This window comes from Berghia stephanieae, chromosome 12 (assembly GCF_034508935.2).
Source record: "Berghia stephanieae isolate SIO BIC M18660-M18661 chromosome 12, UCSD_Bste_1.3, whole genome shotgun sequence".
Taxonomy (NCBI): domain Eukaryota; kingdom Metazoa; phylum Mollusca; class Gastropoda; order Nudibranchia; family Aeolidiidae; genus Berghia; species Berghia stephanieae.
In genome coordinates, this window is record NC_088371.1 from 8,346,672 (window position 1) to 8,372,069 (window position 25,398).

Below are 25,398 nucleotides of genomic sequence, written 5' to 3' on the forward strand. Positions count from 1 at the left end.
CAAACCGTTTTTACTAATATAACACTAACACTAACAGCAATAACGACTTACTGGGGCATACTTATTCAGGCTTTAGTTGTAACGATACAGTAAGATCCAAAACCGTGTTAGATTGAAACCTAACACCGCTTTAAAGGAGGCAAAAAGCGTTTGACGTGAGTGAAAGGCGTCGGCCATGGAGGTCCAATGAACCGGAATGCGTGAGTTGTAAAAACCCACCGCGACTCACACAATACAAAACCTGCCACTGTCTTTTGTTTACAAAATTATTGTAAAATTGATTAACAAAAAGAAATGCGTTTTAATTGTTATTATCGAGAAAGATGATTGCTGTTTACGAAATGAAATTTAAAAATTCCCTTTATTCATCCCATAGGGGAAATTTGTCTCTAGGGTCTATTCCAAGGGAAGACTGGAATAACTCAGGCGTCAGCAGCAGTGCAGCGCCGCAAATTGAGCTAGGGCGAGGTGACTTGCTCAAGGCCACACAGAGCAGCGGCGGCGGGAGATCGAACTCGGTACCTTTCGGGTACGACGAAAAGACCGTACCGCATATATGACCGATCTTCCCATAACGGTATGATGGTGCTGGGGTCAAACAGTCGCCAACAAGAAATTAATGTAAAGTAAAAAATATGCATCAGAATGTGCGGCGGTGTTGTCTTTTGATAGTATGCGCTTGGCTAAGAAGCTCACAACATTGCCATCCGGAAGTATAACGGGCCAACACACGAAACTATGTGTAACCATGAGCTTTTATAGTCTGGTAAATACCATTTAGTGAGGATTAGTCATAAACGCGGATGGCAAAAAACAACAACAAAAAAAAAAAAACAAAAAAAAATCAATAACAAAGGCCTGAGTGACGTCATCTTCATTCTATCTATTTGTATGACACACGTCTTCGGACTGGAAGGTCTGGGCGTCGAGTCCCTTGCTGAGCGGTGCATAGCAAAAATATGTCGTGATGAATCAGTTTATGCTGCGGTGTTGTCTATTTGTAGGACATACGCCTTCGAACTAGAAGGTCCCGTGGTTCGAGTCCTGACGGCGCCTAGTTGAGTCCTTGTAAAACGCTCTTACTCCTTCTTCCCATCGCACAAATGGTACGTTGTTATCTCCGGCTGGTGAATATTGTGAGCTGTATTGGCTAAACGCACATCATCAATAAGTTGACGCGAAAGCTCCTCCCTGACACACACGGAACGTTTCAGGTTAACATGTAATTTTTTTGTATTTTAACCGATCAAGCGGGCCGAATTAGTGAGTATTTCAACTAAACTCACTCACATGTTTATTGATGAGTCTTGGCTTGGTTGTCATCAATAAACTTGATATGAATAAAAGAATAATAAACAAAAACAAAACAAAACAAATTATTTATCTAAGCGTTTCGGATTTCTTCTTCTTAATCGACACGGTGAATGAACCGAATGATAACTTATTTATTATTCATCGGCCATTCGCATTGAGTAGACGAAAAAGCACAAAAAAATATTTTTTAAAAAAAAAACACAAAAAAAAAAAAAAAAAAAAATGACGAAACCGGAGACTTCCCAATGCCTTGAACGGTGGAGTCAATTTTTTAGTTGTGTGGAGTATTTTGTCCCAAGCATTGTGACCGGGGTGGCCACTTGCTGTGTCGCCCATCGCACAAAACTATGTGTAACGTATAGATAGTATGCAGATGACGTCACTCAGGCCTTTGTTATTGTTTTTGCCATCCGCGTTTGTGAGTTGTTCTCACTAAACTGTATTAACCAGACTATAAAAGTTCATGGTTACACAGAGTTTGTGTGTTGGTCCGTTATACTTCCGATGGCAATGTTGTGAACTCCTTGGCCAAGCGCATTCTATCTATAGATAGTATGCAGATGACGTCATTCAGGCCTTTGTTATTGTTTTTGCCATCCGCGTTTGTGAGTTGTTCTCACTAAACTGTATTAACCAGACTATAATAGTTCATGGTTACACAGCCTTGGTGTGTTGGTCCGTTATACTTCCGGATGGCAATGTTGTGAACTCCTTGGCCAAGCGCATTCTATCTATAGATAGTATGCAGATGACGTCACTCAAGCCTTTGTTATTGTATTTTGCCATCCGCGTCTGGGAGTGATTCTCACTGAACTGTATTAACCTGACTATAAAAGTTCATGGTTACACACAGTTCTGTGTGTTGGACCGTTTTACTTCCGGATGGCAATGTTATGAGCTTCTTAGCCAAGCGCATACTATCTATAGATAGATGAACGAAGTTGACGTCACAGGTCATTGTTATTGGGTTTTGTTTTGTTTTTTGCCATCCGCGTTTATGAGTAATTCTCACTTAACTGTATTAACCTGACTATAGATAGTTCGAAGATGACGTCACTCATGTTTTTGTTATTGTTTTTTGCCATCCGCGTTTATGAGTAACGCTCACTGAACTGTATTAACCCTACTATAAACGTTCATGGATACACACAGTTTTGTGTGTTAGTCCGTTATACTTCTGGATGGCAATGTTATGAGCTTCTGAGCCAAGCGCATACTATCTGTAGATAGGAAGTTGACGTCACAGGTCATTGTTATTGTTTTTTTGCCATCCATGTTTATGAGTAATTCTCACTAAACTGTATTAACCCGTGGCCTTCGTAAACTACGATTCACCTGACTATAAACGTTCAACAGAGTTTTGTGTGTTGGTCAGTTATAGATATTTCCGGATGGCAATGGTATGAGTTTCTTAGCCAAGCGCATACTATCTATACTGTGCGCTTGGTAAAAATTTCACAAAATTGCCATCATAATCGCAGAGTTACTTAGTAACTGGCTCTAAACTATCGGAAAAATGGCGGACGCCCTTATGAAATACTTCTCCGACTAGCATTAAAAGTGTATCCAGAGGAACATTATAATCGATTGTTTGATTTATACATTCTGACAATGACATTGAAAAAGTCTAGCCACATAAGAATAAAAAGTACCTATTTTCTTTGTTTAGAACCAAGCTGCTCGTTGCTAGGCGACGTGACATCAAACTATTGAATACACGTGTCATTATTATAATATTAGAAATCGTTATTTGTAGGACGACTTTTTTGGCCAAAATATTTCTAATATGTGGATTTTTCTTTTTTTTTTCAGAGTTTGATAGGAAGGTTGTGAGAAATTTTTGTCCACTATTTTTTTTTTTTATTGTTTGTGTTGTTGGCCGAAGAAGGGTTTTGAGCCCGAAACATTTAGGTGCTTGGTTTTTTTTTTTTTTTTTTTTGTTCTTTTTAAAAAAAGATATAATATTCATTTTTTGCTTATTACTTTATTTATTTAATGTTATTTTTACAGTTCTAGTAGCTTAGTATAGTATCACTTTGATAAATAATGAGGCTTATAATTTATTTATGTGAACAAAATTTACATATGATGCACGATTCAAATCGGGCGCGATTTGCATAGGGAGACAGGACGGGCATGGAAACGAGAGAGTACATAACAGATTTACAACACTCTTGTTAAATAGTGTTAAAAGTCGTCCTTCAGAGCCATTTGCCCCATGGAGCTGCATGGAGTTTGTATCCCGGTTTCTATAGCGTGAAACGGACAATAGCAATTGCACAATACTTTCCCCCAGATCTAAGAGACCCAGCATCTACCCAATCACTGCTGGGTGGATAAGGGGTGGAGTGGGGGGTGGGGGGGGGGGGTGGGGGTGGGGGGGGGGGTCAGATAAAAAAATAATCTCGACTGCACCCGGGATCGATCTTGGTCCATTTACGTGTGAAACGAGTGCTCTACCAACTGAGCTATCGGGACCCCCTGTTAAATTAGGATTGAAAGAAAAATATATAGATAGTTCGAAGATGACGTCACTCAGGCCTTTGTTATTGTTTTTGCCATCCGCGTTTGTGAGTTGTTCTCACTAAACAGTAATAGATAGAATGCGCTTGGCCAAGGAGTTCACAACATTGCCATCCGGAAGTATAACGGACCAACACACAAACTCTGTGTAACCATGAACTTTTATAGTCTGGTTAATACAGTTTAGTGAGAACAACTCACAAACGCGGATGGCAAAAACAATAACAAAGGCCTGAGTGACGTCATCTGCATACTATCTATAAAATGGTTCATGGTTACACAGAGTTTGTGTGTTGGTCCGTTATACTTCCGGATGGCAATGTTGTGAACTCCTTGGCCAAGCGCATTCTATCTATATAATGCTTCTGGTAAAATAATACCCCTCGTCTTTTGATACATAGGTTGAAAGTTCAAACCAAAGTCCTGCTATGTAGTCTTGTGGTGTAACATTCGCTTTCAGATCGGAAGGTCCTGGGTTCGAGCAGCCTCGCTCTGGGTATAGTTTAATCATTGGAAAAGGCTCTTTACTCACATTATCTCACCGTACCCAGGTGTAAAATGAGTAACTGGCCGTTAACAGCGTTGTGTCTGTCGGGAAAATAATTGTAATATTGTCAAAGATGCGTCATGACCCGTTTTACGTGTTGCTGTTGGTTGTGGATCCCTTTGTAAAGCACTTTGAGCACGTTTAGTGCATATATTGCCCTATATAAAAACTCAAGTTTTTTTGGTTTTTCTATTTTTGATATGGGTAAAAGCAAAATGGAGTTCTTAGATAACGTTCTTTATTACATTTGTGTCCCGTCGCGTCAAACGGTAATACATTAGAATGACTTAGACGGTTTTTAAAAAAATGTAAGCATTTATTATAGGGCAATATCCACTAAACGTGCTCAAAGCGCTTTATAGAAATTATAATTTTTGGTAATAGGTATCAACTCTCAAAAATCATTTACAAATGAGATACTAGTTGGTGAAAATACTATTAAACCTTTAGATAGTATGCGTTTGGCTAAGAAGCTCATAACATTGCCATCCGGAAGTATAACGGACCAACACACAAACTCTGTGTAACCATGAACGTTTATAGTCTGGTTAATACAGTTTAGTGAGAACAACTCACAAACGCGGATGGCAAAAACAATAACAAAGGCCTGAGTGACGTCATCTGCATACTATCTATAGCTCTTGTGTGAGAAATCTTGGGGTGTATCTAGGTCAAGGGTTATCCATGGAAGATCATGTTTAAAAAATATGTCAATGTTGTAACTATCAAATTAGAAACATTGGAAGAATCAGACATTATATTGATGAAGATATTGCAAAGATGCTTGTGAATAATAATAATATTAATAAGATTAATAATAATAATAATAATGATAATAATAATAATAATGATAATAATAATAATGATAATAATAATAATAATAATAATAATAATTATAACGATAATAATAACAATAATAATAATAATAATAATAATAATAATAATAATAATAATATAATAAATAATAATAATAATAATAATAATAATAATAATAATGAATAATAATAATAATAATAATAATAATAATAATAATAATAATAATAATAATAATAATAATAATAATAATAATAATAATAATAATAATAATAATATAATAATATAATAATAATAATAATAATAATAATAATAAATAATAATAATAATAATAATAATAATAATAATAATAATAATATAATAATAATAATAATAATAATAATATAATAATAATAAATAATAATAATAATAATAATAATTAATAATATAAAATAATAATATAAAATTATCTAAAGATTCAATTAATAGATTAAATCAATTGTTTAATAGATTGAATTATACATTAACAATCCAATATAAGATAGTGAGAGAGAAAAATGACATAGAATGTTATTGACTATTACAACAATGCTAAACTAGGCCCGTATGTGGGTTTGAATGTCAGACCTGCATAATAGGTATGCATTGGTAGGTTTAACTCACTAAACCCTAGAGATTTTTGCTACTTTTCAAAATTGGAAAAAATTGTATTAAAAATGAGCATGTACATAGATAGCTTTATTCAACTATCATTAACGTGTAAAAACAAAAAATATTAGCTTTGATACTACGCCTATAATTTGTCTTAGAAAAATGTAATAGATAGGCATGGAGTAAAAGTAACCCCGGGTAAACTACGGATATAGTCGGTGTTAGGGTTGAATGAATTAAACCCGTATGTTTTATCAATGATATCTTTTCAATATCTTTATGCCGATCAGAATTACAACAATTAATAAGTAAACCCGCCGACTCAAGCTGTATAGATATTATGCGCTTGGATAAGAAACACACAACATTGCCATCCGGAAATATAACGGAATAATACATGAAACTATATTATTGAGTTTGCGCCAACGGGTCCCGTTAGAGATAGACGACGATTGGGATTGTTTGGAAGCTTTAACCCTTTGCCCACTAGTCATTATGACATCCGAAATGCTATCGCCTTCTACATCTACGCCAGAATAGAAATAGAGGGTGGAGCCTACCATGATATAACATTTTATGGATCCCTAATTTCATCATATCAGTTCTGTCCACTGACAGGTGGGTGGATATCGCTTTCAAGAACTTATGTCCTTATATGAAATCCTGAGTTTTTGACCAATCAACGGATTGCTCTTTTGATAGCTCGCTTGTCAACATGAGTCAGCTCAGCCCTTGATTTATGTAAAGGCATCACAGGCGGTATATGTTGTGTAACTTCAAAGACCACGGTTGACCGAAAGCGATGAATGGAAGCCCTACTGTGGCGTGGAGAACGAGGTCTTGTATGTATAGTTACGTCATATCTCAACGCTCGTGAATTCTTAGTACGGCTGGACTCACAATCAAAACTCGAAATCTGTGTTTTAAACTCTTGAATCAATGCGTTCGTCTTATTGAGAAATGAAATGCGATATATAAATCAAGAACATCGACCGGAAAATAAGGAAATTATCATAAAATTATAAAATTTGAGAAAGCTGTTTTCAAAATCAAATCTATTACAAAAAAGGTTATTTCTCGACCGATTTTTTGAGACAAAGACAATTTTTCTCCACTTTTCAAGCTGATTCCAACAATGAGGTTTTCAAATTTATCGCGATAAGATTATTTGTCATTATTTTTTTTAATACTCAATTGACTGCTCAGGAAATGAATACGTAATCCTTGGCGGCTAGCGAGTAGGTGTTAAATTTTGCTTACCCTTTTCCACGTAGACGCACACACACACACACACACACACACACACACACACACACACACACACACAGACTGAACACACAATGTATGTCTTTCACTTCTGGCCAAAGTTTCCTTATTACAACTTAGACTCGAATGATAACAGCGAGTAGGGTGTCAGATTAAACTTCAGTTTTAAAGGTCTAATTCAATTCACACCGTAATAAATCATAATAATGATCATTCTTGATATATTAGAGCATTAAAATATTTAATTCACATTACTTTAAATATATTTTAAATATATATATTTTGTAATTATTTTAGCGACGATACGAACCCCTTTTAATCGTCGAGCCGAACGATAGGATGCTAGACGACGATAAGTCTGTGTGTGTGTGTGTGTGTGTGTGTGTGTGTGTGTGTGTGTGTGTGTGTGTGCGTCTACGTGGGAAAGGGTAAGCAAAATTTAACACCTACTCGCTAGCCGCCAAGGATTACGTATTCATTTCCTGAGCAGTCAATTGGGTATTAAAAAAAAATAATGACAAATAATCTTATCGCGATAAATTTGAAAACCTCATTGTTGGAATCAGCTTGAAAAGTGGAGAAAAATTGTCTTTATCTCATAAAAATCGGTCGAGAAATAACCTTTTTTGTAATAGATTTGATTTTGAAAACAGTTTTCTCAAATTTTATAATTTTATGACAATTTCCTTGTTTTCCGGTCGATGTTCTTGATTTATATATCGTTTTTCATTTCTCAATGAGACGAACGCACTGATGTAACTCGATTGATTCAAGAGTTTAAAACACATATTTCGTGTTTTGATTGTGAGTCCAGCCGTAGAAAGAATTCACGAGCGTTGAGATATGACGTAACTATACATACAAGACCTCGTTCTCCACGCCACAGTAGGGCTTCCATTCATCGCTTTCGGTCAACCGTGGTCTTTGAAGTTACACAACATATACCGCCTGTGATGCCTGTACATAAATCAAGGGTTGAGCTGACTCATTTTGACAAACGAGCTATCAAAAGAGCAATCGTTGATTGGTCAAAAACTCAGAATTTCATATAAGGACACAAGTTCTGGAAAGCGATATCCACCCACCTGTCAGTGGACAGAACTGATATGACGAAATTAGGGCTCCATAAAATGTTATATGGTAGGCTCCACCCTCTATCTCTGTTCTGGCGTAGATGTAGAAGGCGATAGCATTACGGATGTCATAATGACTAGTGGGCAAAGGGTTAAAGCTTCCAAACAATCCCAATCGTCGTCTATCTCTAATCGGCCCCGTTAGAGCCCCGATGCGCAATCTGTCTATTATGGAACCTTGAACGTTTATAGATAGCATGCGCTTGGCAAAGAAACTCACAACATTGCCATTCGGAAGTATAACGGACCAACACACAAAACTATATGGACCATTGAACGTTTATTGATAGTGTGCGCTTTGCAAGGAAACTCACAACATTGCCATCCGGAAATATAACGGACCAACATACAAAACTATGTGTAACCTTGAACGTTTATAGTCAGGTTGATACAGTTTAGTGAGAATTCCTCATTAACGCGGATGGAAAAAAACAATTACAATGTCTGAGTGACTTCGAAATATCTTTAGGCTATGGTGGACAATGGTGGGAAGGAGGGGGAGGGGCGGGAGTTCCGATAGCTCAGTTGGTAGAGCACACGCTTCACACGAAAAGGGACCGAGATCGATTCCGGGTGCAGTCGAAATTATTTTTCAATTATTGACGTCATTCTTTGGTCAACGTCAGATTATCACCGTAGCCATCCTTATGTTATAGCCTGATACCGTAGCCATCGTTATGTTATAGCCTGATACCGTAGCCATCGTTATGTTATAGCCTGATACTGAAATAAAAAAGGACTTGCAGTTTGACGTCATTATTTGGTTTTTGCACCGCCTTGGGAGTTGTCGTTAGTAGAGCTCATGGAAACAAGTAATTTCATAGGTTGAACTATTGAATACAACTCACGATTTGTTTTCTTTTGTGGCAAAAGACTGGCATTTTGACGTCATTTTTTGGTCAGTATCAGGCCATAACTTTACGAAGGCCACCCTGCGGTCAGGCTATATGTTAATATATGTTAACGATGGCTCCGGTCAGCTCTTAGTTTACGATGGCTACGCTTTGGGTTCCGGTCTGATTCATCCTCACATGTCATCACCATTTCCAAACAATGTCGTGTCATAATAAATGTCAAAGGTCACACACACGGTATGGTCTAATTAACAATAATCGTGACAGCGTTGATGGGCAGGGCGAGGTGTCAACTTTTTAATTAACCACGATATATCAATAACTCTGTTGTCGTGTAATTATTTCATTATTTTCACAAACAACAATATATATATATAATATATATATATATATATATATATATATATATATATATATATATATATATATATTGTCAACCACTCTACGCTATTCCAATTAACTCCCCTCAATCATATATATATATCTTCTGCGTATATAAAATTTTAGATCAATTAATTATAGTTGTAACAAAAAGTCACGAAACGAAATTACTTTTGAACCGTAACAAACCAATCAATAACTATAGATAATATGCGCTTGACTAAGAAGCTCATAACATTGCCATCCGGAAGTAAAACGGACCAACATACAAAACTGTGTGCATCCATGAACGTTTATAGTGTGATTGATCGTGGCCTTCGTAAAGTTATGGCCTGACACTGACCAAAAAATGACGTCAAAATGCCAGTCTTTTGCCACAAAAGAAAACAAATCGTGAGTTGTATTCACTAGTTCAACCAATGAAATGACTTGTTTCCATTAGCTCTACTAACGACAACTCACTAGACGGTGCAAAAAACAAATAATGACGTCAAACTGCCAGTCCTTTTTGGTTTCAGTATCAGGCTATAATATAACAATGGCTACGGGTTGATACAGTTTAGTGAGAATCACTCACAAACGCGGATGGCCAAAATACAATAACAAAGGCTTGAGTGACGTCATCATCGTTCTATCTGTAGATAGTTCGAAGATGACGTCACTGAGGTCTTTGTTATTGTTTTTTTTTTTTGCCATCCGGGTTTATGAGTTATTCTCACTGAACTGTATTAACCCGCATATAAACGTTCATGGATACACACAGTTTTGTGTATTGGTCCGTTTACTTCCGGATGGCAATGTTATGACCTTCTTAGCCAAGCGCATACTATCTATAGATACCAACAAGATATGAAGTGAGTAGAAAAGTGCCAGAAGACAATAGAGAATAAAAATTTTTTCGCGGCGGTGGTGGGGTTTGAACCTGCGACCTTATTGGTACGACAACTCCGCCTGGCAGGTGAGAACGTGGCTCTACCGTGTGAGCTATCCACGAACACAAAAATATTCGTTTCAAACCCAAGTCATTTCTAGATCCCTCTCTCACCCACTTCTTGAGACCGCCGATTCGTTCGCACACCACCATCTATAGATAGTTCGAAGATCACGTCACTCAGGCCTTTGTTATTGTTTTTGCCATCCGCGTTTGTGAGTTGTTCTCACTAAACAGTATTAACCAGACTCTAAAAGTTCATGGTTACACAGAGTTTGTGTGTTGGTCCGTTATGCTTCCGGATGGCAATGTTGTGAACTCCTTGGCCAAGCGCATACTATCTATAACATAACGATGGCTACGGGTTGATACAGTTTAGTGAGAATCACTCACAAACGCGGATGGCAAAATACAATAACAAAGGCTTGAGTGACGTCATCTTCGTTCTATCTCTATAGATAGTTCGAAGATGACGTCACTCAGGTCTTTTTTATTGTTTTTTGCCATCCGGGTTTATGAGTTATTCTCATTGAACTGTATAAACCCGCCTATAAACGTTCATGGATACACACAGTTTTGTGTGTTGGTCCGTTATACTTCCGGATGGCAATGTTATGAGCTTCTTAGCCAAGCGCATACTATCTATACAGATAAGCAACACCCTGAACCGTAAATAAATAAGTCTTGCCTATCCGTGTCCATGATGAAATTTTGTTTAAAAAAGAGTCCTTCAGACCCATTGGGCTCATGGAGCAGGAGTTTATCCCGGTTTCTATTGCCAGAAATGGACAATAGCAATACTCTTCAACAGTCGTAACGTCACTTCCTTCCTAATTAATGACGCATGGAAACTTAGTAACACTGGCTCTAAACTATCGGAACAATGGCGGACGCCCGTATGAAATATTTCCCCGGCGAGCATAAAAGCGTATCCAGAGGGGGAAACAAATATATTTGATCATGTTTTGACTTTTACACATTCTGATCACAAGGCATATGAAAAGTTCTAGCCAGCATGAAGAATAAAAAGTAATGATTTTCTTTGTTTAGAACCAAGATGGCCGCCGTTGCCGAGCGGAGTGACATCAGACTACTGAATCCAATTGCTTGCTATCCTTTGGGTTGTCAGGCCTGTAAACATGTACACGTCAAATCAAACAAAGAACAATCAAACCAAAAAAAAAAAAAACAAAAAAAAAAAAAAACAACAAAAAACATCTTGTATAAATAAAAAGTAGTTCTTCAGAGTCATTAGGCTCATGGAGCCGGAGTTTATCCCAGTTTCTATAGCGAGAAACGGATAATAGCGATTGCTTGCTATCTTTTGGATAGGGCGCTAGTCTATCGCAAAGTACTTTTTCCACCAGATCTAACAGACTCACCTACCCATTCACTACTGGGTAGACTGGCGATTCAGAAAAATAAAAATCTCGACTACCATCCGGGTTCAATCTTAGTCGCTTTCGCGTGTGAAGCGAGTGATCTACCAACTGAGCTATCGGGACCCCCCCCCCCCCCAACCGGCCCCCGATGGAAAAAAAATTAAAAATGATAATTTCTTAAACCACAACACCAAGGTGCCCGTATTTGAAGGTCTGATAATGGAATACAGTTTCGGACTTAGTAATGACTATCCCGCACAAATCTTTGGGCCTCTTTTTCGCTCACGAAGTGCCCGAATTCGCGTCAAAATATGGGACGAAGCCGTTTCGTATTTGCTATTTTAAAAAATTAATTACGACGCTGTTTATCGGTGAATATGACTGAAAGTTGGCACACAGTTAGAAAAAAGGTCATTTTAGGTTATGTCAAGCGACAAAACTCGTGCGATTATCAGAAAACCGTTAAAAATAGATTTTTACTTTTTGGAGTAAAATATTTCTAAAACTACAGGGCGTGGTTTTGTCGCTGACAAGGTAATACATGAAAATGTCTTCTTTTTGGTTGTAAAATTTCATATGAATATGACGAGTACTTTCCCCGTATTTTACAAAACACCATCCTAATTTGCTCTTCAAGTTTCAATCTTTTAATCCACTTATTACGTAAGATACAACCAAAGGTCGAAAAAAAATGCCGAAAAAGCGTCCCATATTTTCGCGTTTTTTTCCTCTTTGCGGGTCATCCAAAAAAATGACACCTTTGAAACTGCATAACTTGTTTATTTATGAATGGATTTTCAAAATTCAAAAACATTTTTACTCAGTGGAGATAGGGCTTTGGTTTTAGACAAAAAATTTTCTCAAAAAGAGAAAAAAACATTTTTCATAGTCATTGCTACATTGTTGTAATGGACACTATATTGCGTTGGTTTCTGTATTTCTGTTACAAACATGATTCCATAAATATTTGGGTTTTAAAACAACACAGCGTACAAAAACCCGTTTTTTAAAAGAAAGCTTATAGATAGTATGTGCTTGGCTAAGAAACTCACAACAGTGCCATCCGGAAATATAGATAGTATCCGTGTGGCTAAGAAACTCACAACAGTGCCATCCGGAAATATATATATATATATATATATATATATATATATATATTATATATATATATATATATATAGACCTGTAAATGAGCTCTATAAAAATTGACTGAAACTCTTCGACAAACTGAAGATTCAATTATTAAAAAAAAAATAAGGGCATCATTGGAGAGGAGAGTGATAAATACAATACATTAAAATAGTGGGTGTTATTTCTATTCTTACTGGAAGTATGACTGCCATAATTTGATGTAGAAGCAATGCTAAATAAGCATGTCATTCATATAGGTAAAGATGACTTCATCAAAGTCATATTCCTGCCTCTGAAATTTTTTTTGACATAGTCAGAAAAATAATCACCATTATCATCTTTAACTTCTAGCCATGACCAATTCAATTTATTCCTCACACTCACATCTTTAACTTTATCGATGCTCGACAAGTCTGAATTGCGATCCACGAACAGCTCAGCCATTGTGAGAACATTAGAATAATGTAGCAATGAGCAAACTTGATTTTCAATCAGTAAATGACAGAGAAAAAAAAATTAAATAAATATGACTTCTGGCCAATACACTGAATTATTAAGTAGAAGTGAATTATCAAGAAGAAACTTCGGCAGGCGTAGCGGAAAAATTCAAAGAATCGAAATGAAGGTAAATCGCCACAAAACAGCAAGCTCGCTTGGGCTTGAGCAAAACAATGGCAGAAAACGTCCTGATTTGCACGGGAATTAATTAGGCTACTTACCATTGTTCCTTATAATCAGGTACTCAATCAGTGAAGAAACGGTCAATCAGTTTGTTTACAATGTGAGGCAATCGAAATGTGCTTGTTGTAGCAATCTATCCTAATCTAACTTTCGATTTAAAGGTGTCTCCATCATCTACTAGAGATGTTACTTCCGGCATTCACATTTTATTTTTTTTTTATATTTTAAAACCCAGCTTGTAATTGTGGTCAATTTTGGCTTAGACGAAACAGTGAAATTTATCGCTCGGCGGCTCAGTTAAAATTGGCTACCGTTGGGATCACGACAGGTTGGAAAGTGAAAAAAATAATTTAACGAAGGCTGTGTGAAATTACACTGGGATGTGTTCAGTCACGCCAATTCTAAAAAGCGCCGCTTAGCCTTGGCAATAAATCCATCGTTAATATTAACGGCTCCCATGAGCTATGCGTAGCGTTATGGAACACTCCTAATTACTTTACGGTCATTCGACTACGATTTGTGAATTCTTTCTTTCTTCACTTCTTTCTTTCTTTCCTTTTTTTTTTAAATATTTGAATTTGACAAATTGACTGATTTCAGTTAATTGACTGAGAATTTACAGGTCTATATATAGTATGCGCTTGGCTAAGAAACTCACAACAGTGCCAGCTCGGCGCATAGTTGAGTCCTTGGAAAAGGATCTTTACTCACTTTCTCTCCCCGTACTCAGGTGTAAAAATGAGTACCTGGTCGATAACAGCGTTGTCTCTGTCCGCAAAAAAATTGTAATATCGCCTAACAGGCGTCATGACCCGCCCTAAATGTTAGATGTTGTTGTTGACCAACTGACCCTTCGTAAAGCGCCTTGCTTGAGCACGTTTTGTGGATATTGCGTTATATAAAAGATTGTTTTAAAATATTTTTTAATCAAACAAAAAGTAGAAATCCTCTGCCATCGGATGCAGCTTAAACTAAGAGCCCTTATGTTTTGTATCGGTTTGTATCATTGGGCCCTTCGTAAAGCGCCTTGAGCATGTTTAGTGGATATTGCGTTATATAAAAGCTTATTGTATGATATTTTTAATGAAACAGAAAGTAGAAATATTCTGCATCGTAATCTAATCGAAGAGCCCGTATGTTTTGTATCGATTTGTATCATTGGGCATTCAATAACATCTTTGAGCACCGAATTCATTCACGTTCAATAAATCCTTCATCAATTTCTATTGCTTTGAATCATTTCATTGAAAATCAGATGTAGTTTGTTCGGGTCTCAAAATTGAGGTTTCTACATTAGAAGAAGAAGAAGAAAATGTAGTCATTCTTTTTAGTAGTAGTAGTAGTAGTAGTAGTAGTAGTAGTAGTAGTAGTAGTAGTAGTAGTAGTAGTAGTAGTGGTATAAGTAGTAGTTGTTGTTGTTGTTGTGGTGGTGGTAGTGGTAGTAGTAGTAGTAGTAGTTGTTGTTGTTGTAGTGGTGGTGGTAGTAGTAGTAGTAGTAGTAGTAGTAGTAGTAGTAGTAGCAGTAGTAGTAGTAGTAGTAGTAGTAGTAGTAGTAGTAGTAGTAGTAGTAGTAGTAGTAGTAGTAGTAGTAGACAAAGAAGAAGGAGGAGAAGAAGAAGAAGAAGAAGAAGAAGAAGAAGAAGAAGAAGAAGAAGAAGAAGAAGAAGAAGAAGAAGAAGAAGAAGAAGAAGAAAAAGAAGAAGATGAAGAAGAAGAAGAAGAAGAAGAAGAAGAAGAAGAAGAAGAAGAAGAAGAAGAAGAAGAAGAAGAAGAAGAAGAAGAAGAAGAAGAAGAAGAAGAAGAAGAAGAAGAAGGAGGAGGAGGAGGAGGATGAGGAGGAGGAAGAGGAGGAGGACTAGGAGGAGGAGGAGGAAGAGAGGAGGAAGAGGGGGAGGAGGAGAAAGACGGGGATGAAGATGAGGAGAAATAAACAAACAAAAAGAGAAATTCTATACTATTTCATTTTACTTTCCAACTTACCGCGTTAAGTATCCATATTGAACCAGTGATACCGAATGACACAAAACAACAATAATAATTATTATTATAAGTGTACTCAATCTACTGATAATCACTTTTGTCACAGTACCAACACATTAATACGTCACTCCTGGTGTGTTATAGAATATGGTGAATATTATTATCAATATAATATTATTTTCAATCTCCAGCCATTCTTCTTGGGTGCTTGGAAATCAAAAGTTAGCTTTGAAATAAATCCCTGTGTACCAAGTCATCACAATATGTGGAAAACATAAATAGTATTATATAAAGTGATTTATGGTATGTTGTTGATAATAGTTACACATTTTAGAAAAAAAAAAACAAACAAAAAAAAAAAAAAAAAAACAAAAAAAAAAACAAAAAAACCCACACAAGTTGTAATGATTATTCGATGGATGAGTTCCGTGTCGCGTGTAGGTCTTGGTGGTTCGTAAATTCCTTTCTGAAAATGAAGAATTGAGTAAAGTTGAAGATCGGAAATGAAAGTACAAGAAAATCCATTCATAATTCTCTCTCGTCGTTCCGGTTAAGTAATAGCGACTAACGGAGCGTTGTGTTAGGAACAATAATTGAAGAGAGAGAGAGAGAGAGAGAGAGAGAGAGAGAGAGAGAGAGAGAGAGAGAGAGAGAGAGAGAGAGAGAGAGAGAGAGAGAGAGAGAGAGATGACATTATTTTTAAACCTACTTCAAAGAAACGCGGCAATAACAACGACTCTAAAGACAGAAGTACATTGTAATAATGACAGGGGAGAGAAAAATGCGATGCTATGTTAAAGAGTTGGTTAAAAAGACAAATCGGATAGAAAGCAAAGCTAGCAAGGCAAAACGCGATCCGCTAGGTACCTTGGTTTGTTATGGAAGTCAAGTCAAGAAGGAGCGGAGAGAAACACGAAGAAGAAGAGTTAGGTAGAGGAGGAGAAACAGATGAAGAGGAAGAACACGAGGCAGGCAGCATCGTTTGTCGTACGGACGAACCGCACGCACCGCACCGCCGCGCACTGGCGCGCACTACCGTTAAAAAAATGGGGATCGAACGACAAAAGAAAACGAAAGGCGAGGAAAAAAGATAATATATTATACAAGCAAGACAAGCGCCACTTTGGAATAAGTGAGAACTGACTGACTTTGCGAGCGAGCGAGCGAGTGAGTGAGTGAGTGAGTGAGTTAGCGCAGCAAGCAAAGCAAGCACGCACGCACGCACGCACGCACGCACGCAAGCACGCTGCTGGTGGTGATGGCGTTTATCTAGCTAAGCAGGACGGAAGGAGACTGTGAGTGAGTGCTAGGTACGTATTCCGCGAGCAGGAGAGTGTTAAAAAAAAGAAAAGAAAAAAAAAAAAAAAAAGAAAAAGGTCCCTAGCGGCGTGAGTAGATGGATTGGTCCTTATTTCGTATTTCGCTTTCTGTGACGAGCAACTTTTAACTACCTACTAACTGTATTGGTGTTATTTATATAACGGTGGGGAGTGGGGGTGTTAAAATGGGAGGGGGGAGGGGGGGGGGAAGAGGGAGAAATGGGGGGAGGGGGGGAAGGGGGTGGAGATAATAGATCAAGGGTAAAGGGAAGAAGAAAGGAGTCGGGGGTGGGGTAGGGGGGGGGGGGGGCTGATGTCGTACACAATCAATGTTAATTATTGTGTGTGTTATTGTAATTTTATTGATTCTTACAATCCATATAGCACTATTTTAAAAAATAAATTATAACGAATAATAAAATTCCCTTTTACTCATTCCATAGAGGATATTTGTCTCTAGGGAAGACTGCGTGAGCCGCAATGCAGCGCCGCAAATTGAGTAGAGAGAGGTGAATGATTTGCTCAAGGCCACACAGGGCAGAGGCGGGTGATCGAACTCGGTACCATTCGGGTATGAAGGAAAGACCGTACCGCTGAGCCACTACCCCCCCCCCCCCCCCCCAAATCCGAATGGTTTATCTCCATCATTCTCTCAAGGTGAGTGGCGACTGCGAAGTCTCAGGTTTGAGAGTTTTTACCAAGATGAAGGTTATTTTAATCGATCGATATTTGAAGGACGGCTTTCTCTTCAGAATCCAAAATGTCCACGTTTTTTTCCGAGTCCCACCGTAGCCATCGTTTAGTTTTTGCCTGACACTGAACCCCCAAAAGACTGGCATTTTGACGTCATTATTTGTTTTTTTTTGCACCGCCCAGTGAGTTGTCGTTAGAAGTGCTCGAGGAAACAAGTGGTCCCATTGGTTGAACTATTGAATACAACTCACGATTTTTTTTTTCTTTTGTGGCCAAAGACTGGCATTTTGACGTCATTTGTTGGTCAGTGTCAGGCCGTGGCCTTCGTAAAGTTATGGCCTGATACTGACCAAAAAATGACGTCAAAATGCCAGTCTTTTGCCACAAAAGAAAACAAATCGTGAGTAGTTGTTTTCAATAATTCAACCAATGAAATAACTTGTTTCCATGAGCTCTGCTAACGACAACTCACAAGGCGGTGCAAAAACCCAATAATGACGTCAAACTGCCAGTTCTTTTGGATTTCAGTGTCAGGCTATAGATAGTATGCGCTTGGCTAAGAAGCTCATAACATTGCCATCCGGAAGTATAACGGACCAACACACAAAACTGTGTGTATCCATGAACGTTTATAGTCGGGTTAATACAGTTCAGTGAGCATTTCTCATAAACGCGGATGGCAAAAAACAATAACAAAGACCTGAGTGACGTCATCTTCGAACTATCTATAGATAGAATGCGCTTGGACTAGGAGTTCACAACATTGCCATCCGGAAGTATAACGGACAACACATAAACTCTGTGTAACCATGAACTTTTATAGTCTGGTTAATACAGTTTAGTGAGAACAACTCACAAACGCGGATGGCAAAAACAATAACAAATGCCTGAGTGACGTCATCTGCATACAATCTATAACATAACGATGGCTACGGTCAGGCACAGTAGCCTTTCTCAATGTGTAGGTCTAAGACGACTTGCACTTATTTGCAGGTCTGATTACCAAATTCCTTATGGGCTCATTGTTGAAATGGAAATCTAAAAAAAAAAAAAATGACGCAAAATCGTGTCCATAACAATAATGTTAAACTAGGCCCATAAGTAGGTTTGAATGTCAGACTGCATAATATGCAAGACAATATTGCAGGGCACAGTAGAAGGCTGCCGAAAAAGAGGAAGACAGAGGGAAGTGTGGCAGGATAACATTAAAGATTGGACAGGACTGACGTGGAACAATCTAATGAGGAAGGCCCAAGACCGTGATGAGTGGCGTTGAATCGTGAAGTCTGCATCCCGAGAGTCCCCCCGACGACCAACCGGTCATGGGACAGAGTGAGTGAGTGAGTGAGTGATAATAATATGTACGTTCAGTATGAGACCTCATAAATTACGTCATCAATATGCATGAAAGTGATCATCAAAAGAAAGTGGAAAGTGATTTCAGTGAAAATAAGGGAATCAAACGATCTCATTGGTTCTACTATGGATTGTATGCGCTTGGCTCTAAGAAGCTCACAACATTGTCATCTGGAAGTTTCACGGACCAACAGACAAAAGTGTAAACATGATCGTTTATAGTCTGGTTTATTCGGTTTAATGAGAATAACTCATAAAACATATGGTAAAAAAAAAAAAAAAGCAAACATAAAAAAAAAAAAAAACAATAACAAGGACCTGAGTGACGTCAACTTCGAACCATCTATAGATAGAATGCGCTTGGCCAAGGAGTTCACAACATTGCCATCCGGAAGTATAACGGACCAACACACAAACTCTGTGTAACCATGAACTTTTAAAGTCTTGTTAATACAGTTTATTGAGAACAACTCATAAACGCGGATGGCAAAAACAATAACAAAGGCCTGAGTGACGTCATCTGCATACTATCTATAGATAGTATGAAGTTGACGTCACTCAGGTCTTTGTTATTGTTTTTGCCATCCGCTTTTATGAGTAATTCTCACTAAGCTGTATCAACCAGACTATAAACGTTCATGGTAACACATAGTTTTGTGTTTGGGCCCGTTATACTTCCGGATGGCAATGTTGTGAGTTTCTTAGTCAAGGATCGATCTCGGTCCCTTTGCGTGTGGAGCCAGTGCCCAACCAACTGAACTATCGAGACCCCGATAAGAAACAAAACAAATAATAATAATAATAATAATAATAATAATAATAATAATAGTAGTAGTAGTAGTAGTAGTAGTAGTAGTAGTAGTAGTAGTAGTAGTAGTAGTAGCAGTAGTAGTAATAGTAATATAATGATAATGATAATATAATAATAATATAATAATAATAATAATAATAATAAATAATAATAATAATAATAATAATAATAATAATAATAATAATAATAATAATAATAATAATAATAATAATCATAATAATAATAATAATATGATGATGATGATAATAATAATAATAATAATAATAATAATAATAATAATAATAATAATAATAATAATAATAATAATAATAATAATATAATAATAATAATAAATAATAATAATAATAATAATAATAATAATAATAATAATAATAATAATAATAATAATAATAATAATAATAATAATAATAATAAAATATATAGTAGTAGTAGTAGTAGTAGTAGTAGTAGTAGTAGTAGTAGTAGTAGTAGTAGTAGTAGTATAGTAGTAATATAATAATAATAATAATAATAATAATAATAATAATAATAATAATAATAATAATAATAATAATAATAATAATAAAAATAATAATAATAATAATGATAATAATGATAATAATAATAATAATAATAATAATAATAATAATAATAATAATAATAATAATAATAATAATAATAATAATAATATAATAATAATAATAATAATAATAATAATAATAATAATAATAATAATAATAATAATAATAATAATAATAATAATAATAATAATAATAATAATAATAATAATGTTTAACTAAAAAAGAGAGAAAAAACACCTTCTCAAGGTAACCCCACTTTTAGACAATTCCTTCACAAACTGAAAACAAACAAACAAACAAACAAACAAACAAACAAACAAACGATCATTTCCCAGTCGTACTCTGAGCAAATCTAAAGTCATCACAACCTGGAGTCGAGTCGGTGACATCAAAGCCAAAATGGTGACATGCGTTAGAAGGCTATAATATTTCCTGTCATCACGTATCATCACAAACGACTTCAAAGGCAGGCCACCCGGCGTCTGGAGTTTCCTCTTCGATGAATACTCCTCAACAGTCGTGACGTCATTTCCTTCCTAATGACGCATGGTAACTTAGTAACACTGGCTCTAAACTATCGGAACAATGGCGGACGCCCGTATGAAATATTTCTCCGGCGAGCATAAAAGCGTATCCAGGGGGAAAAAAACATAAATTTGATTATGTTTTGACTTTTACACATTCTGATCACAAGACATATGAAAAGTTCGAGCCAGCATGAAGAATAAAAAGTAACGATTTTCTTTGTTTAGAACCAAGATGGCCGCCGTTGCCGGGCTATGTGACACCAGACTACTGAATTCAATTGAAATGATGACACGTGTCGTTTGTGATGATGAATCATATATGACCCCTCGTCTCAAAACGGTATTATGTCGGGGTGGACCAGATGCTAAAAAGTCAAATTATAGTGAAAATGGACAAAAATATGAAACGTTGATACTTAGTACAGTAAAATATAATATTCCTTCTCATCTATAAAGCATATAAACTCAACTTAAGCGAGGTATTTCTGGCTACATATTCCATTTTCAGCATCTTAATCATCCCGACTTAATATCGTTTAGAGACGAGGGGTCATATATACATATTATAAGAACCAATAGATAGAACGAAAATTACGTCACTCAGGTCTTTGTTGTTTTTTTTTTGTTTTTTTTTTTGTTTTGTTTTTTTGTTTTTTTGCCATTCATGTTTATGAGAAAATTCTCACTAAACTGTATTAACCAGACTATAAACGTTCAAGGTTACACGTAGTTTTGTGTATTGGTCCGTTATACTTCCGGATTATTTCAAGGTGTTAGTAGACAGGGAATTATATGATGGGAGATTTATATATTATGACGAATAATACTTGTTTGCACTGCTGTTGCCATGGCTTTCAATCTTATATGTATAAATTATGCATTATTAGTTTAGTATGGTTATCTTCTATATGCGCGCGCGCGCGCGTGTGTGTGTATGTGTGTGTGTGTGTGTGGGTGTGAGTGCTTTGCATGTCACGGTTAAAGATATTATATGTCTGTAAATCACATATATATGAGTACATTTAAGTTGAAATACTATCTTTACCACGTGTGTCGTTATTGTAATCTTTAATCAATAGATTTATAGCATTACTATTAATATTAAGGGCATTCAAGGGAAATTATCATATTTTGCCCTATACCATATAATATGTTATATGTTATGTTGTTATGGCACTGTTGTGAGTGCCTTAGCCAAGCGCATACTATCTATACGCCAGTATTTTGTTTTGATTTTTGTTTTGTTTTGGTTTACGGCTATGTGGCCTCGTGGTATGACACTCGCTTTCGGATCGGAAGGTCCTGGGTTCGGGGTCTTGCTCGGCGCATAGTTGAGTCCTTGGAAATGGCTCTTTAGCTTTACTCATATTCTCTCACCGTACCGTACCCAGGTGTAAAATGAGTACCTGGTCGTTAACAGCGGTGTCTCTGTCCGAAAAAAAAATTTGTAATATCGCCTAGAGGCTTTTTGTCTCGTCCTACATGTTAAGTGTTTCTGTCGATCAGTAATTGTAGTCCTTTAGAGCCATTACTCAATAGCAATTTCTTGCAATCCTTTCGATAGGACGCCAGTCTATCGAAAAATACTTTCCACCATATATAACAGACCCAGCTACCCATTCACTGCTGAGGGGAAGGGGGGGGGGGTGCACAGGGGAGTCAAAAGAAATATCTCGACTGCACCCGGGATCAATCTTGGTCCCCTTTGTGTGTGAAGCGAGCGCTCTACCAACTGAGCTAATAACTGCTGGCTCGGGTCCCCTTGTAAACGCTTTAAGCACAATCACATTACCGGAACTATTTTGAAAAGCTGTCACCAACAACTGGCTATACCTTATACAAAACTGTTTCAAACGTCAATCGATCAACAATCAGTGCCAGTACTTTGGAAAACATCGATTGTCGTTCCAGTTCCAAAAAAGCGTTGCCCGACCGTATTGAACGACTTCCGTCCAGTGGCGCTTACATCGCTTGTAATGAAATGTTTAGAAAAAAATTTAAAATCTGAGCTCCTACAAAAATGTTATGACCTGAAATTGCTAGATCCGTACCAATTTGCATACCAGCAACATCTCAGTGTAGAAGACGCACTATTAACCGCCACAAATTCGATCTCAAAACACCTTGACCAAACGCCCTCGAATTACGCCAGAATCCTGTTTGTCGACTTTTCGTCAGCTTTTAATGCCATGAACACAGATATTTTGCTTCAAAAGTTGTGCAACATGGATATTCCAAACAACCTTATTAAATGGTATAAAGAGTTTCTGACCCATAGACCGCGATGTGTAAAATTGGGTGAACATATCTCCAACAAAAGAACGTTGTCGAACGGATGTCCCCGAGGCTGCGTGAGTTCCCCAATCCTGTACATCTTATACACCAACGACTGCAGACCTACCTTTGAAAATTGTTTTATAGTGAAATATGCAGATGATACTGCTATTCTTGGCTTATTAAAAGATAAAGTTACCGAAAAGAATTATTTCAAACAAATAATTATATTCACCGATTGGTGTAAACAGAATCAGCTTGAATTAAATGTTGAAAAAACGAAAGAACAGGTGTTTGGTGTAAAAAATAAAAACGACTTAATGTGTGTGGCGATCGGTAAAGATGTTGTTGAGATAGTTGACTATATTAAATATTTAGGAATAACCATTGATAGTTCCCTCAATTTCTCTCAACATATTAATATAATATCTAAGAAAGTTGCCCAAAGATTATACATCCTAAGGAAATTGAGAACATTTCAAGTAAGGAAGAAAACTATGTTAAGAGTTTATGACTCATTGATTAAAAGTGTAATTTGCGTTCACCTTTTGAAAACGACGACCTGTATTTTTAACGGTTTTTAAAAGACGTTACATTCCAGATTTATTTGGCTATGAAAAGGTGTAGATTACATAAAGATAACAGGGTGAGCTACAGACAGACGGACAGACAGACAGACAGACGGACGGACAGACAGACATACATACATATCTCAACTAATGTTAAAACAAAGACATCTCGTTCAGTCTTTATAATATTTCACATACACACAAACACACACACACACACACACACACATGCACACACCCTTTATTTTCTTCACTTGCTCACAACTCTTATCATTCATGTAATGCTTTTCTCCCCCTCCCCCCCCCCCCACCTTCCCTCCGACTCCCACTCCCTGGCCCCTCCCCACCACCCCCCCCCCTCCTCTCCGTCTTACCCCCTCCCCCCCCCCCCCTCCGTCCTTTCTATCCTCATCTATTTCAGATTTTTTTTTCTTTACGACTACTTACACTTATCATTCTTACACTGCTTTTCTCTCCCCCCCCCCCCCCCCCCCCCCCCCCCCGTTATCCCCCCCCCCCACCTCTCGTCCTGGTCTATCCTCGTCTATTGCTGTTTTTTCTCTCTTGAAGACTACTTACAGTTATCATTCTTATATACCTTCTTCCCCCTCTCCCCCCCACCTTGTCTCTCGGTCTCTCAATTTTTCTCTATCTTTCTATAATCTTCTCCGAAACCGCTTGTGAAATTATACATAAAAGGTAACTGAATGTTTACGTTGAATAATAATAATAATAATAATAATAATAATAATAATAATAATAATAATAATAATAATAATAATAACAACAACAACAACAACAACAACAACATGCATTCGTGCAACGTTAAATTACAAACCTTTCCAACATTTCAAAAGACTCTAGAGTGAGTACAAACATTTTACATAATACTCACATTCCTGTCTGATGAGTCAGACACATTTGACGGGGAACCAGTTTGAAATGGAGAGTGTATTATGACGTCAGAAGTTATATAGAATTAGTTGGAAACATCTACAGGAGTGAGCGTGGAACAGTGGCAAGTAGAGATGAGAGAAAAAAAAATTGAGGGACGAGTTTTCTGGCCTAAATTTCAAATCTATTGCTGTTTTTAAAGTCTACGGAAATATTGTCTTTAATCCTCTCCTTACCAACTACAGGAAAATCGTCACATTCGTTACGATACAAGCAACATTTTTCTTATTCAAATTTCTTGTTTATATCATAAAAATTAAAGAAAATGAACAATGTGGGTTGTAGAGCATGTGGTCTAGTGGTATGACACTCGCTTTTGGATCGTAAGGTCCTGGGTTCGACTCATATTTGAGTCCTTGGAGAAGGCTCTTTACTCAATTACAATTTTTTTTTCTGGCCGGACAGAGACAACGCTGTTAACGGCCAGGTACTCATTTTACACCTGAGTACGCACGATGAGAGAATGTGAGTAAAGATCCTTTTCCAAGGACTCAACTATGCGCCGAGCGAGGGTCGAACCCCGGACCTCCCGATCCGAAAGCAGTTGTCATACCACACTTGACCGCTTAGCCGCACATTTCTTTTTTCAAAGTAGGGTAATTTTGTCTTAAATAAAACATTTTAAAAAAGGGAATCAAAGTTTTATGTTTTCTTTTTTCAATAGAAAAATCAGTTTTAGAAACTAAATCACCCCGACCAACGTGTACTTATTTGTAGGTCTGATAACCCAAATCATTATGGGCCCATTGTTGTAACGGAAATACTATCA

At 36.9% G+C, this 25,398-nt stretch overlaps 1 protein-coding gene across 5 annotated transcripts in view; it reads right to left on the reverse strand.

The window, feature by feature from the left end:
- Positions 1 to 25,398, reverse strand: part of LOC144958362 (muscarinic acetylcholine receptor gar-2-like) — a 488,871-nt gene that overhangs the window by 72,045 nt on the left and 391,428 nt on the right. Inside the window, exon 1 of one of the 5 annotated variants that reach the window (XM_078890319.1) lies at positions 15,567 to 16,083. The exons of the other annotated variants lie outside the window; for them this stretch is intronic. The gene's annotated coding sequence lies outside the window, so the exon portion shown is untranslated. Of the gene's footprint in view, positions 1 to 15,566; positions 16,084 to 25,398 lie in introns of those variants that run through there. 5 annotated transcript variants of the gene reach the window in all.